General features: G+C 42.5%; 1 pseudogene; it reads right to left on the bottom strand.

Annotated features, from left to right (window-relative positions):
• Positions 1 to 2,167: 2,167 nt before the first annotated feature.
• On the bottom strand, positions 2,168 to 13,199 carry LOC138956042 (kappa-type opioid receptor-like; annotated as a pseudogene).
• Between the last annotated feature and the right edge of the window lie 1,564 nt (positions 13,200 to 14,763).

The following is a 14,763-nucleotide window of genomic DNA, read 5'->3' as shown; positions in this document are numbered from 1 at the left end:
TTTTGAGCACACTTTACTATTTTTTTTATAGCATGACCTGCATGTGTGTTTGACTATTCTGCGACTCTTATGTTTAGAGCTAGCGTCACACAGTCCCTTTAAGTAACAAACAGTTTTGAGCACACTTTACTATTTTGTTTTTATAGCATGGCCTGCATGTGTGTTTGACTATTCTGCGACTCTTAAGTTTAGAGCTAGCGTCAGACAAACAGGCAATAGACACCCGTAAAAGATCAGTGGATAACAAGAAACAATAAAGGTACTGTCTATCTAGCACAATCAACCGTGTGCTATGTCTCCCATTACACATCCCACGAATCTTCAGAAATAATTTCATTTTAATCCTTGAGAAGCTAAGTTTTTGAACAACTTCCAAGTCGTATCATAAATGACTGGCAACATACGGAATGAACTGAAGAGTGGGAACGCAGTGCTAGTGACTCCATTGTGATAGAGAGACAGCATCTTTAAGTCGAACAACATGTACACAATTCTCACATGAAAACAAACATCATAATAATTTCAAGCGACAATCAATTCCACACCCTAAGTACAGGGTCCAGTATTAACAATGACATCAACAATAAAACCAGTAACACCTCAAAGAACGAATGTACACTAGAACGTCACCGTACAACTTTGAAAAACACCCTACATGTTTCTTTACACCGAAGGCAAGTGTGTTTCAACAGTTACATTGCCGAATTCTCCTAGTACTTAATACAAACAACAACATTTATTTTGACTACATGAAGGTTGTAGAGTTGCGACAAGACATCGCTCACATGTATTTTTTTTTTGCCCTTCAAAACAATTATCTACATATTTTCAAGTGTTAAACATATACAACCGTTTTTCACGTACCAAATTCCACCGGTACTTTCCTAAGGTATGGTACAGCGTACTACGTATCTCTAAACATTGGCAGTGAACGGTCTCTTTTATAAAATAGCCGTAGTTCAGTATTCATCTATAACGGCAGAGGCCGGTTCATAATTATATGATTTTAGTCGAAAAGTCCCATTGAAGTGAATGTTACTTCAGTGTGCGTTTGAAGAAGTAACATTAACACTGATCGTGTTTGAGATTTGTTAATGTCCATCACTCTCTGCGTATCTGGTCCCTATGTTTCCATTGTTTAACACGGCTCGTTGTCTATGTCCAGCGGCAGCGACCTGACCAGGTATTCAGCGGTGGTGTTGACCGGACATTTTCAGGTACTTTACAGGTAACAAGCTAATAAACAACCCAATGGAAATCCCTCAACAGGTCATGCCTACCTGAATAGTATTTCGTATGAAAAATATAACGTTATCACTATGTTTTATACTTGTTTTGACTGGTTCACGCACGTAGCAACGTTATTGGTTTGGATGAGAGCCATATTTTGTACAGGTCTGCACAGATATTTCAATCATGAGAATGCCTCGTTCCAGTGAGTTACCGACATTCTTCTGCAGAGGTGCAGACTAATGAGACTGCAGAAATTGTACTCCGGTAGTTCTGAAATGTACACTTGATGAGATGTAGCCAAATCAAGCTTCCCCTGCACGGAAATTTGTAGACGCATTTGGGACAACCGTAGCAGAGCGCCAGCTTTATCTTCAGCAAAAGGACTCCGAATGTCACCATCATGAGAAGATGTTCAGCAACCGAGGCCGGGCCCCTATTATTTGAAACCCTATGTCTTGGAATAAAGAGTGCATTCTTAAGTATTCTCACCAGCATTTACAAATTGACCTGCGTGTCAGATCATTTAAACCTCATCTTCAGCGGTAATATCTCACTTCTTCAGTTTGAACAATTCACGGCGATAACACAGTATTGCGTGAATTGCCTAGCCTTGTGTGTTCATCTTCAGCAGTTAGGGCTAGCCCCGGAGGTTTAGAGGTTATTTTTGAGCACATTAAAAATAAATGTATGTACTTCAGACATCTGTGGTCATGATCAATGGCTGCGACCTGCCTCAATAACACAAATACCTCGTACAAATGTTTCAAGCTTGGGTGTTCATATGCAGCGGCTTCGACCAGCCCTGACAACACAAACTTCCAATACCACAGTACTGACCGAATAGTTACATTTTTGTGTTCATTTCCTGCGGTGCGACCGGCCCCGCTGACAAACCATGCCCATACCTTAGTAAAGGGCAAAAGTTCGGTTACACTTCCGTGTTCATCTCCAGCGGTTGTGGCCGGCCCCCGCAGACTAATGGTCATACCTCGCTGCTGACGTCGGACACGTTGGTGAGACTGTGGCTGTGCTGCATGTCGGCGCGCGTCTTGAGGTTGCTGTGAGTGGAGTGGAAGGAGACGTAGGAGTGCGAGGTCTTGAACACGCTGCTGGTGGCGCCCTTCGGCTTGCGCGTGGGCTTCCTGCAGCAGATGGTGTCGATGAAGCGGCGTCGGAAGGTGGCCATGGAGAGGAAGTAGAGGAAGAAGTTGACGGCATGGTTGAGGTCGCACAGCACGTGGATGAACTGCTTGGCGAAGTAGTACTCCACGAGCTGGTAGGAGCCGGACGGGGTGGAGTTTTTCCAGTGGTCCGACACGAGGTAGAAGATGCTGTTGGGCAGCATGAGGGCCAGGAAGACCAGCGAGATGACGATCAGCATGGTGGTGATCTGCTGCTGGTCGCGCACCCGCCGCGACGACTGGTCGAAGTTGTTGGTCAGCTGGCGCTGCGTCTTGGACGACATCTGCACGTTGATGATGATGAGGGCGTTGCTGGTGATGACCAGCAGACAGGGGACGACAGCGTAGGCCAGGGCGTCGGCCCAGTACCAGTAGTCCAGCATGAAGTCGTAGAACTGCCCGTGGTAGTCGCACATGCCCATATCCTCGTGCTCGAAGATGACGGCGAAGAAGATGGAGTTGAAGCCGAAGGTGAGGATGACGATGGTGATGAGCACGATGGTGGCCTTCTTCTTGGAGTAGATTCGCGTGACCTTGAGCGGGAACCAGACGGCGATAAAACGCTCCAAGGTCATGGCCACCAGGATCCAGCTGGCTAGGATGGAGAAGTAGTTGCCCGAGAACAGCATCACCTGAAAGTGGAGAGCATTTCACATGAAAATGTCGCATAAGAAAGGAATAACCTGAAAGTGAACAAATCAGAAAATAAGAACGTTGTCCAAGAACAGAGTAAAGCAGAATATGATAATTCTTCCTGAGAAAAACATCGCCTAAACGTGGACAACACAGAATCTCAGAACAGCATCACCAGAAAGTAGCGAATATAACACGCGAATGTTGCCTGAAAATGGCATCACAATAAGCTTGGAGTTCTAAGCAGCTGCAACCCTTCTGCATTTTGGGCCATTACATGAAAGAGAAAGAATATAGAAATACATGTAAAAAAAAACCCGAAGAAGCATTGCATGAGAAGATCTGATAGTACGAGGACTGAATGTATTCCTTCTTTTTGCGTTGAAACTTTGGACGGAATGTTTACTGGTATGCGTAAGGTTATGCATCGTGACATCGAAGACTTGAAGCATTGCTGTTGTTATGTTTACGGACGTGCCGCACAGTGGACAAAACAGGATCTTTCAGACCAAGAACAACAGCAAAAGAGTTCACATGCAAAATTGATTAATAAAGGGAAAGGGAAAAGGTAGCGCTCGTAGAAAAAATAGGAAGGGAACAGGATATACGACCAAGAGACACACAGAAAGTCTTGATCGCGTCGAGCTTTGGCTACATATAAAAACACGACTACGTGACAATTAAAAGTCACCCTACCCTCCAAGACGTGTGTACATGGCCATTGGAGCTTGTCTTTCTAAAAATCAATAGCCGAATGTCAGCGTGAGTCTACTGGTGTTTTGAGATGCAAAGAGGTGGACAATAGACGATTTTGGGAAATAACTGCTTCGGGTTTGTAGATGTCTTCCCACCCCCTTCCCAAGGTCACTCTCCCACAACCCATACAAACCCGACGGAGGTTTTTTTCTTCTTGGAATATGTCTATTTTGCAAATATTCGAAAAATATTCCCGCTGAACAAAAAGTCGATACTTATTAAGAGCTCACCATAATAATAATAATAATAATAACAGAAAGCAGGGTGATTGAGAGAAGCAACGAAGTAGAAGAACAAGAAGAAGGAGAGTTCCAGCAGATTACTTTTCTTTTGCGTATATATATACCTCACCGTAGGGACTACTCTTGTGTTATAGCTTTTGGTACACAAAATATGTCTTGGTTTGAAATTATGCAACCAAAACAGAGAAACAAATAAAAATATTCGTGTTCGTATTCTTCTTTCTTACGGTTTTATTCCAAAACTACTTACACACATTTACAAACTTACTTACACATTGTGATTGAAGGGTTAATACGTAGCGCTGATCTGACGATACAAAGTATTAAAATATCGACTTGGCAGTGGAAACAAGAAGGTATTAGCCAAGAAAGAAAGAAAGAAAGAGAACAAAAGAAAGAAAGCGAGAAAACCGTCAGCAGACTTGTCAATAATGCTTTCTTCGCCGGGCTAAAAGTTAAACAAATCGCCAAAGTCAAACAGTAGTTTGGTGTTCCGTTCAACTCTTTCACGAGCTCTCTATACACCCTTACATTCCATCCCAGCTATTCTATTCTCAATCAATCAATCAATCAATATGAGGCTTATATCGCACGTATTCCGTGGGTACAGTTCTAAGCGCAGAGATTTAAATTTTTTTTTTTTTTTAATTTAAATTTTTATATTTAGTCAAGTTTTAACATAGAGGGGGAATCGAGACGAGGGTCGTGGTGTGTGTGTGTGTGTGTGTGTGTGTGTGTGTGTGTGTGTGTGTGTGTGTGTGTGTGTGTGTGTGTGTGTGTGTGTGTGTGTGTGTGTGTGTGTGTGTGTGTGTGTGTGTGTCTGTGCGTGTGTGTGTGTGTAGAGCGATTCAGACCAAACTACTGGACCGATCTTTATGAAATTTGACATGAGAGTTCCTGGGAATGATATCCCCGGACCTTTTTTTCTTTTTTTCGATAAATACGTTTGATGACGTCATATCCGGCTTTTTGTAAAAGTTGAGGCCGCACTGTCACACCCTCATTTTTCATGATTGAAATTTTGGCCAGGCAATCTTCGACGAAGGCCGAACTTCGGTATTGCATTTCAGCTTGGTGGCTTAAAAATGAATTAATGACTTTGGTCATTAACAATCTGAAAATTGTAAAAAAAATGTTTTTTATAAAACGATCCAAATTTACGTTCATCTTATTCTTCATCATTTTCTGATTCCAAAAACATATAAATATGTTATATTTGGATTAAAAAGAAGCTCTGAAAATTAAAAATATAAAAATTATGATCAAAATTAAATGTTCGAAATCTTTTTCCTTGTCGGTTCCTGATTCCAAAAACATATAGGTATGATATGTTTGGATTAAAAACACGCTCAGAAAGTTAAAACGAAGAGAGGTACAGAAAAGCGTGCTATCCTTCTCAGCGCAACTACTACCCCGCTCTTCTTGTCAATTTCACTGCCTTTGCCACCAGCGGTGGACTGACGATGCTACGAGTACACGGTCTTGCTGAAAAATTGCATTGCGTTGAGTTTCATTCTGTGAGTTAGACAGCTTGACTAAATGTTGTATTTTCGCTTTACGCGACTTGTTTATTCTTCCTTTGAACAATACAAGCATCTCATTTATCGTGTTTTGCCTCAGGGTTGCAGACATTCAGCTTTTGAAACTTTCTGCAGTTGAATCACAGTTTTATCAATCTTACTCCAGGAGAAGTACTGGAAGCAGCTAGAGCATTTCCCAGTCCTTGTTAGAATTTTAAATCGAAAGAATAAAGCCCATATGATTCCACCGCAGATCTGGTGAAGATTTGTTCTTGTCATGCACGAGCTACGGCCTGCACGTGCACACGATTCACACTGTCTGATTTAGCGTACGGAAAAATTCTTTCTTGGGGTATAGTAGAAGTTTGCGTCTGGAAGCTGTCCCTTCCGCTGCGTGTTAGCTCTCAGACCCTGCTGAAATGAATCAATGTGGCATGTGCTTGTAGAATATTTGGCTAAGGCGATGTGTGTGTGTGTGTGTGTGTGTGTGTGTGTGTGTGTGTGTGTGTGTGTGTGTGTGTGTGTGCGAGCGTGTGTGAAACATCAATAAACAAAACAAAACAAATCTTCTCCTTCCCAAATCTCTCTTCCTCGTTGTGCGGCTGCATTTTACGGCGTAGACTCGAATGTACATTTGCATGACTTTTATGACCTCATTCCTGCCCAAATACTTGATTTCCTCATCTTAACTGCGCATTAAAAGTAATAGCTTGTAAGCATCTGAGGCATCTGCTCTTTCTTACGGCATGGCTCATGGGTCACAAAGGCTAAAGATCGCACAAACTTTGCCGAAAAAGTTTCACATGGCAAGACCGTATAAAGCTTATCAATAATTGATTTTACTGTAACTTGATGAAATTCCAATATTAGCATTAGTCGTTCGTGTGGCTGATCAAGCTAAAGAAGGTGATACAAGAATGAAATAGACAAGCATACGTAATCTATTTCTAAATCCTGGTAGGTGACGAATTATATTCATCGCAGAGGGGGGGGGGGGGGGGGGGGGGGGGGGGGCAGGAGAGAGAGAGAGAGAGAGAGAGAGTGAGAGAGAGTGAGAGAGAGTGAGAGAGAGAGTGAGAGAGAGAGAGAGTGAGAGAGAAGAGAGAGAGAGTGAGAGAGAGAGAGAGAGAGAGAGAGAGAGAAGAGAGAGAGAGGGAGAGAGAGAGAGAGAGAGAGAGAGAGAGAGAGAGAGAGAGAGAGAGAGAGAGAGAGAACTCGAACTCGAAAACTTTATTACCGAGGGATGATAGCATTAGGTCCATATGGTCCTTTCTTACAGCTAGTCCCTACTATAATTCACACATGAAACAAAGAACAAATATGAAGAATCAAAAAATAACAAATCAATAAAAAAAAATTTTTTTAAATCAAATAAAACACAATTATGTAGGGAAAAGTATAACAAAATAAAAATAAATAATTCAAAAATTCAAAAAATCTCTCTCTCTCTCTCTCTCTCAGAGAGAGAGAGAGAGAGAGAGAGAGAGAGAGAGAGAGAGAGAGAGAGAGAGAGAGAGAGAGAGAGAGAGAGAGAGAGAGAGAGAGAGAGAGAGAGAGAGAGAGAGAGAGAGAGAGATGGGGTGCGAGGTGATGGCCGTCCGTACTTAGCCTGGTTTGTAAAATAGGTTAAGTACACCTCCATTCCAGACTTTAAAAATGAATTAAATTAGCACAAATTTTTTTTTAATAGCGATGGACTATGAAGCCGATCCAAGATTCTTTCACATTTAGGGCGACACGCCAATGGCGTTTTGAATAAGCGGTAAGACGATGAAGTCTAACAGGGCTGGGATAACGAATACAATTTCTATGCTGGAACTAAACCCTCATCTTAGCTTGACTTATTTATTGGCTGCTGCAGGTGAGACTTGGAGCCTTTGCGTTCAGACTAAATATTCCAGATTAAAGTAGACTGTATATCTTTATCTAGGCAGTGTTTGGTTGAGTGATTGATTGGTTTAGTGTGTAATTGGCTGATTGATTGGTTGATTGATTGCCATATTAGCTGATTGATCAATGATCTTTAATAAACACAGCGATAGAGATATATAAGATAGAGCGAGAGTGTGAGAGAGAAGGAGAGAGACAGAGACAGAGACGGAGAACGCTTGGGGGAACCTGTAAAAATCTATAAATTCCTCCTACTTAAGTCGGTTTTTGACAGTGTGGATGATCAGAATGCTCTTCAGAATGCTCTTTTTGAACGACTACCGGAGTTTGATACTGAGAATTAAGTCGCATAACTCATCCTTGATTAAAAAAAAGAAGAAGAAAGAAATCGGTTACTTCGTTCAGAAGAATGCATTGAAAATCAAAGCGTGGGACATTTTCTTTGAAGTGATCTCCTCTGTTGGAACAGTATCAATGTACTAGAAATGACCTTTATGTCTAGACTCATGCACCACATGGACTTAACGGGAAGCTTGCAGACGACAGGAAGCGATACAGACAATGCTCGTTCAGGGATAAGAAGCAAAAGATGAGCCGCATGGCAAATGAAAGGAATAAACCCGGACACTGTGAATGTGACGACTAATCTTGGTAAGTCCAGACTGATGTCATTCTATAGACTACGATCCTGATCTGTGTAGGGGGAAGAGGTTTATGATCAAGGAAACATCCTTTTATCCTACATACGTGAGAGAGACCACCCATGAGATAACAATATCGTTCAATTCACAGTTGGTAATATCATGTAAACGAGGTTGTGTCAAACTAGTCTGGCAGGGACCTGATTTTCCACTGCTCAATTCCGAAAACAAAATCTTCAATCGGTTATGGTGATTGCATTTGATTTGTTTTTACAACTAAAACAAGGTTATATAAGCAGCGTATAAGTAATGATTATTATCGTTTGTCTCGTATTTTATATGTTAACGAATTACTGCCTTCCATAACAAATTGTTACATTTACTTGAATTTACATGTTGCATGTCTTAGACTTGATGCTCTCTTCCTTTGCGCTTTCGTTCTAGTTTCTCCTTGTGGTTGTTAGTACTTTCTTCCCCCTCCCCCTCCCTTTTCTTTTTTTGTATCTTCTGTAGATTCTTTTGTTCCTATTTAGCTCCCCATCCCCATTCTTTCAATTTGTTCTTCTGGTTTATTGTTGTTATGTCCACCATTACGAAAATGTGTGTAATTTAGTATTGTTCTGGTCACGTGATATAAGCATTTGCTTGAGTGCGTGTCCTAGCTGTGTCTTTCAAACTGTGTTCATTCGAAGAAATTCTGAATACAATTTTGTTTAAACCAACAAGGTTATTTCCATGGCATAGTGCAAAGTTGTATTGCTTATCGTGGTCGAGAAACAAACTTTTGCAGTGGTTGGAGCGGGGGTGGCGGGCATTCCTTACTTTTTGTATCATACTTTTACAGTATTCGCTAATATGGAACACACTTGTGTTATTCATATCATTCGTTTCAGAACTATGTGAACTTTAACCGATATTGGGGAGGGCTTAGTTCTGGGTGGATCATCGCCTCTACATGAAACAAACAAACAAACAAACAAACAAACAAACAAACACACTGTGCAGAAAGTTAGAATGTTATAATGTTGACTTCCCTATAGAGCCTGGTTTCAAACTTTTCTGCTCATAAAAAAAACCAAGTTGCAAATTGACCATGAGTCGCCGCAGTAATTATCAACATTGATTGGATCTTTGAGAGTGAATGCTTACAATCGTTGTCCTCGGAAACACAAATCCAAAGCCGCGATGGTTCCACACATAACAAAATCAGCCTGATTGGCTTTGACTTTGACAATCCACGTTTCACCTGAAAGCTCAAACCCATTCACCACCTCGAGTTATTGCATGGGGAACATGAGATTTATTTCCCAGGTGTTTGTGAATGAAAACTCGTGAAAATGATGACAATATGCATTGACTGATTGATGAATAGACGAGGCAAACGCATGGACAGATCGGTCGACAAGATCAGCACTGCGATACTGTGTTGGGGTTTTGGTCACGGTCAGCCCAGACGCATAACAAAAATCTCGCCAAGAATCACGTTGCCGACGTCCCACGAGATAACACGAGCGTTAAAGTACCAAAGAATTCGGATTACCCCGCGCACGTTCGCAATGTCGCTGAATACAAAGAAAAGGCAACATGCATACAAAATACAGAATGTTACCATATACAGTAGAACCCATCATGTAAGACCCCCCCTCCCCCGTTTTAAGAACACCCCCTTTTTGGACCCTCGTTTTCCAAATGTTGTTTTTATAACGTTTTTAAATTTACCTCAATTTTAAGACTCCCTTCCTTTTAAAACGTGATTTTCTCAGAGTTTAGGAGGATTTAAAAGGGGGTTCCACTGTATTTGATCGAGACGCTTTCTGGCCAATCGTGCAGGAATAGCCATTTATAAAGCTTAGGGGATATGGCACATGCTACGCCGACCTATCAGCCTTATCTTCTCAGTCTACAAACACATCACAAGAGCTCATTAGTCACGGCGGCTATCGAGAGCAACGAGATTACCGAACACACACAGACGATTAAGTTTTCCTGGTGGGTTTGAACGCCAGCGATAGAACGACAGATAACGAAGCATACCGCAGAGGTGGAGATATAACCCTACTTGCTTACTAAACGATATTGTATGCATCCATGCATGGCTGACTTGATACTTGTACATAGATACATAAATACATTTTGTAGATACCGTCCCTGTAAATGCATAACCTCGTATCCGACATTTTTTGCGAAAATGCTTTTGTGTGTGCATGGTAACCTCCCTTAAAATTCCTCACGCCGTTTGTTACTGTAGACTAAGGAGTCGGTAGCTTTCTTGGAAACGCCGGCTTAGAAATGATAGTGTCAAAAGCTTGTTTGTGAAGACCCATCAAAACAATGAACTTCAAAACCTCGTAAAGCATCCGATTCAATCGAGGCTTTTGGTGATGTCACTGCAGATCAGAATGATGATACGACATTGGTGGGAAATTGATGCTTGTATAATGATGAAGATACATATTATTTTGTCGATTTTGGTCAGTTCACACGGATCCAGAGCGTGTATCGGTAGGTAAGTTTTCTGCAGTCGTCTAGGTCAATTTTCACGCAGAACGTGTACGGCAACCTGCGCGTGTAACTTTTACGTCACGCGCTCGCTAAGTTCTGTAATCGTGTTGAAGATGAATGCGTTTGTTTCCAAATTATCTGCATCTGTACAATTTTAGCATAGTTATGAAAAGGCGTAGGGTAAGCGATAGTGGAACTGTATGTGCTGTTTCCAGGGAAAAAAGGTGTAACTACTCTTTTGTACAACGTCCAATCAACTGCCAAATCATTTGTGACCCTCCACCACGAAATGAGTCGCATGTCACCTCGCGCGGTTCTGCGCTAGGATTAATATAAGTCCGGGGAGTGTCTGGTAACAGTGTGAGAGTCACCTTAGTCACAGGCTTATAACTCAAACAGTTTTCGCTCTTTTTTAAAACGGTTTTCACCACTGGATAGAGCATAAGAAACCTCCGTAGGAAAATGTAAAATATGAAAATCATGCAAAAGTGACATGCGGCTCATTCTGTGGTGGAGGGTCACATTTGTTGGTTGATTTTGAGTGATCCGAGATGCATATTCACCAATAACAACAAGTGCAGAAAAAAAGTTACGATCAAAATGTCTGCCCCTGTAAGTAGGCCCCAGAGACTAACCGACAGTTTCAGTCGGTGGTGGTGTATTATTCTACAGACACTCGCATAGACCAGCCAAGCTAACAAACCTTGCAGCAATCTCTTCGCCTGATTACTGATCAAACTCGATCGACTCGTTCATTTACCGTGGTTGGGCAACCGCGAACGGCCTGGGTAAGCCTTTAATGACAACCATTGTCTACCATGGTTTAGAGGGTGTGGGTCTCAAAGCAACGTGACCTTCACAAACCACATTTCCTCCCGTCTTTTTCTGATCATGAAAAGCTCAAGGCCGCACTTAATGTCAGACAGAAAACGAAAGGAAGACTAGACAGTACAAAAACTGGCTTTATATCTCTATCACCTTTTCTGTCTCTTAATCTGTCGTTGAACACCTTCCTGTCAATTAAGGAACGCGTACGCAAACATGCATAGATAGACAACAAGGACAGAACATAACCGTCTAGCGGGCAAACATATTGGCATGGCAGGCAAACAGACAGACAGATCAAGAGACAGAAAAGGTGATAGAGATATAATTAGGCACACAGATAGATACACAGACAGGCGGTCAAACAGAGAAACAGAAAGTCAGACTAGTAGACTATCTGCCCATCCATCAAATCATTCCTTCATCCCACCAAACAACGACAAGAACCAAACAAAAATCAAAAATATATAGTCACCCAGAAACACATGCACACGCGACCCCCCCCCCCCCCCGAACCTCTTCTCATACACATATAAACACACAGTTGCACACACACACGCGCACGCACACACACACACACACACACACACACACACACACACACACACACACACACACACACACACACACATACACACACACACACCACCTCTAACACACATCCGACGATCGATACAAGAACAAAAACCCACCCCAAAACCCCTCTACTTACAGACACCATAATCTCACACTCACATCATAACACCATCGTACGTACCTTACAGCCAGCATCCCCCAGGCTGATCTCGTGGCTGGTCAGCTGGTGGTACAGGAGCTTGCTGACGATGGCGAAGTTGTCCACGATGGCCAGCATCGCCACGTGCATCTTGGATGAGCTGACCGTGGGCATCCGCAGAATGGTCAGCAGGCTGAGCACGTTGCCAGGGAAACCCAGGGCGAAGATGACCCACAGGTAGTACTCGTTGATGCCCACGGTGACCTTGTAGAGAAGGAATTGCTCCATGCCCGGCTGGTTGTGGGCGGGGGCCAAGGTCGTGTCGTTGGCGGTGGTGCCGTTAAAGAGGTCCGTCATGTTGCCGCTGCTGTTCGGGTAGGAGGTAAAGGCGTGCGTGGTCATCCTTTGCTGTGTGAAGTGAAGAGAAGTGAAGAGAAGTGAAGAGAAGTAGGAGAGGGGAGAGTGCTGAGCAGCTGATACTCGACGCTTCAAGTGACGTTGAGTGTAACAAATGTCTGTAGCTGAGAATTAGGTGGAAGGCTCTTTGGAAAACAGCTGCTACAGCGTCCCTTATTTTGACTCGACAGCACTACATGTGGATAATTATTCCAGTTTGATTGCAATTGCGTTTCTGTAAAAATAAAAAGGAATTCTGCGAATTTGTGTGATTGTGTGTATTGATTGAAACAATTGTTTAAATTAGATTTTTGTCCAACAATAGGAAGTCTTTTGGATAAACACTGTACAATTGTCCTCAGTTGTCGCAGAGCGAAGAAAACTTGTAGGACCAAGCCACCAAGACTACGGTTTTACAAGCAGATTGATCACGACCGCAGGCAGACCACTGATTTGACAACCTGCAACACAAAAAAATGACACACTGATATAGCTCTCATTTCTGACACCCTGTTGCCATTGGTACAAAGCTTTTTGTCATGTTTAAACAGTTATTTGATTAGAAACCCCCTTCCACACACACAAAAAAAATCACTAATATATATGTTAGCTCGTGCAAAATGTACGTCAGCCTAAGCATATATATTAAGATAGTCGCTATACTTATTCCCTCCAAAGAAAGTTCAGCTGTGCAACCATTCAACTCGAAGCAACCTATTCAGAAAGACTCAAGCAATCCAGCAAAAAGTTCGCCAGCTCGCGACAAAAGTGCTTCAGCACGGGCCATGACAGTCAAGGTGCTTCGCCATGGACATTCGGTGTGCTTCAGTCCACAGTGACATCGACAGAACCTGCAGTTGGCGACAGCCAATACATCATCAACACTTAAACAAAATCACTTCCCCACAGAATCCCTTGAGGGCCCGGGTTTCGTCGAAAGTTTATTTTACGACGACAGCCACCAGCATAATTGAATTTGTGTCGAAGGACTGATGTTCTGACTCGTAGCAAAATACACTTAAGAAGCTAGGACAGTGAGTGCAAGTGTTTCCAAAATTGACCTTTTCTTACAGGGTAGGAAGGTGCGAGAGTTCTCGACTCCTTAATTCAGCTTGTGGTTACGGGACTTTCACTCAATAAACGAATTCCGAAAATAACTCTGTCGGCTTTGTATCGGTTGTGAAAGAGTGAATACCCTTGCTTTTACTTGGACAAACATTGGAGGATCCAATAACTAGCGAGGACCTAGGGTGTGTCGGAAACACGTGGACTGGAGCAGCTGCACATGTGAAGTTATTCGTCAGAGGAAAAGAAAAGGGTATTCACTCTCTCACAACCCACAGAAACATTACAGAGTTATTTCCGAAAATAGTCTATTGTGCGTTGGTGGTCCAGTGGTTTACAACCATTGTCGACATACACTGTACGCCGAGGAGACGGACAATACTCGCTGCCGTAAAATCTAATGTTTGTGTGCACTAAACTCGTTGTGTTTGGATGATAAAATCAGCAGTCAAAAGTTAGTTAATTAGGCTCAATTAAATCCGTATTATAGTTGGTATGGGATTACGCTCCAAATGTCCCATGTTAAGAAAAAATAGAAAGTATTTGAATGCATTTTTATTTTTTTTATTTTGCGGATACACAGCATGGAGAGATTGGTTCGGGAATATACAAAAGCGAGTTTTTTTCTGTACAATCTAATGAAAACAGAATATTCACAATGATATGAGTTGTTAGTGTTCATACAGACACCCTCAGGCTGACACACGGAGACGGACAGACAAGCAGAGAGACAGATAGACGGGCGACAAGACGGCCAGGCAGACGGGCAACTAGACAGCCAGCCAGCCAGCAAGCCCGCCAGCCAGCCAGAAAGACAGGGGGAGAATTCCCCCTCGTCTACACCTTCCGATGTCTGTTGTCTAAGTAAAGCCTATACAAGGTTGCAGCGTGTCACCTCATTTAGAATATAACTTTACATTGCACGTTTATGTATGCAATAAAACGTGATGCACGCTAGTTCAAACGTGTCAGCAAAAGTGGAAAGAGAATAATCTTTCTGTAAATCACTAGCTTACAGATACATATACCAACAGTGTTTCATGAAAAATTCATTATGGCAGCAATCCATAGTAGGCTTTTGGGGACTGTTTGCACTGGACACGGTCGTTACCGAAGACACCGAGGCCGATATATTGGCAACGCTGAAGTGGTATCACATTTAGT

The sequence above is a fragment of the Littorina saxatilis genome, linkage group LG2, assembly GCF_037325665.1.
Source record: "Littorina saxatilis isolate snail1 linkage group LG2, US_GU_Lsax_2.0, whole genome shotgun sequence".
Lineage (NCBI taxonomy): Eukaryota > Metazoa > Mollusca > Gastropoda > Littorinimorpha > Littorinidae > Littorina > Littorina saxatilis.
This window is presented reverse-complemented; position numbering and strand designations above follow the sequence as displayed.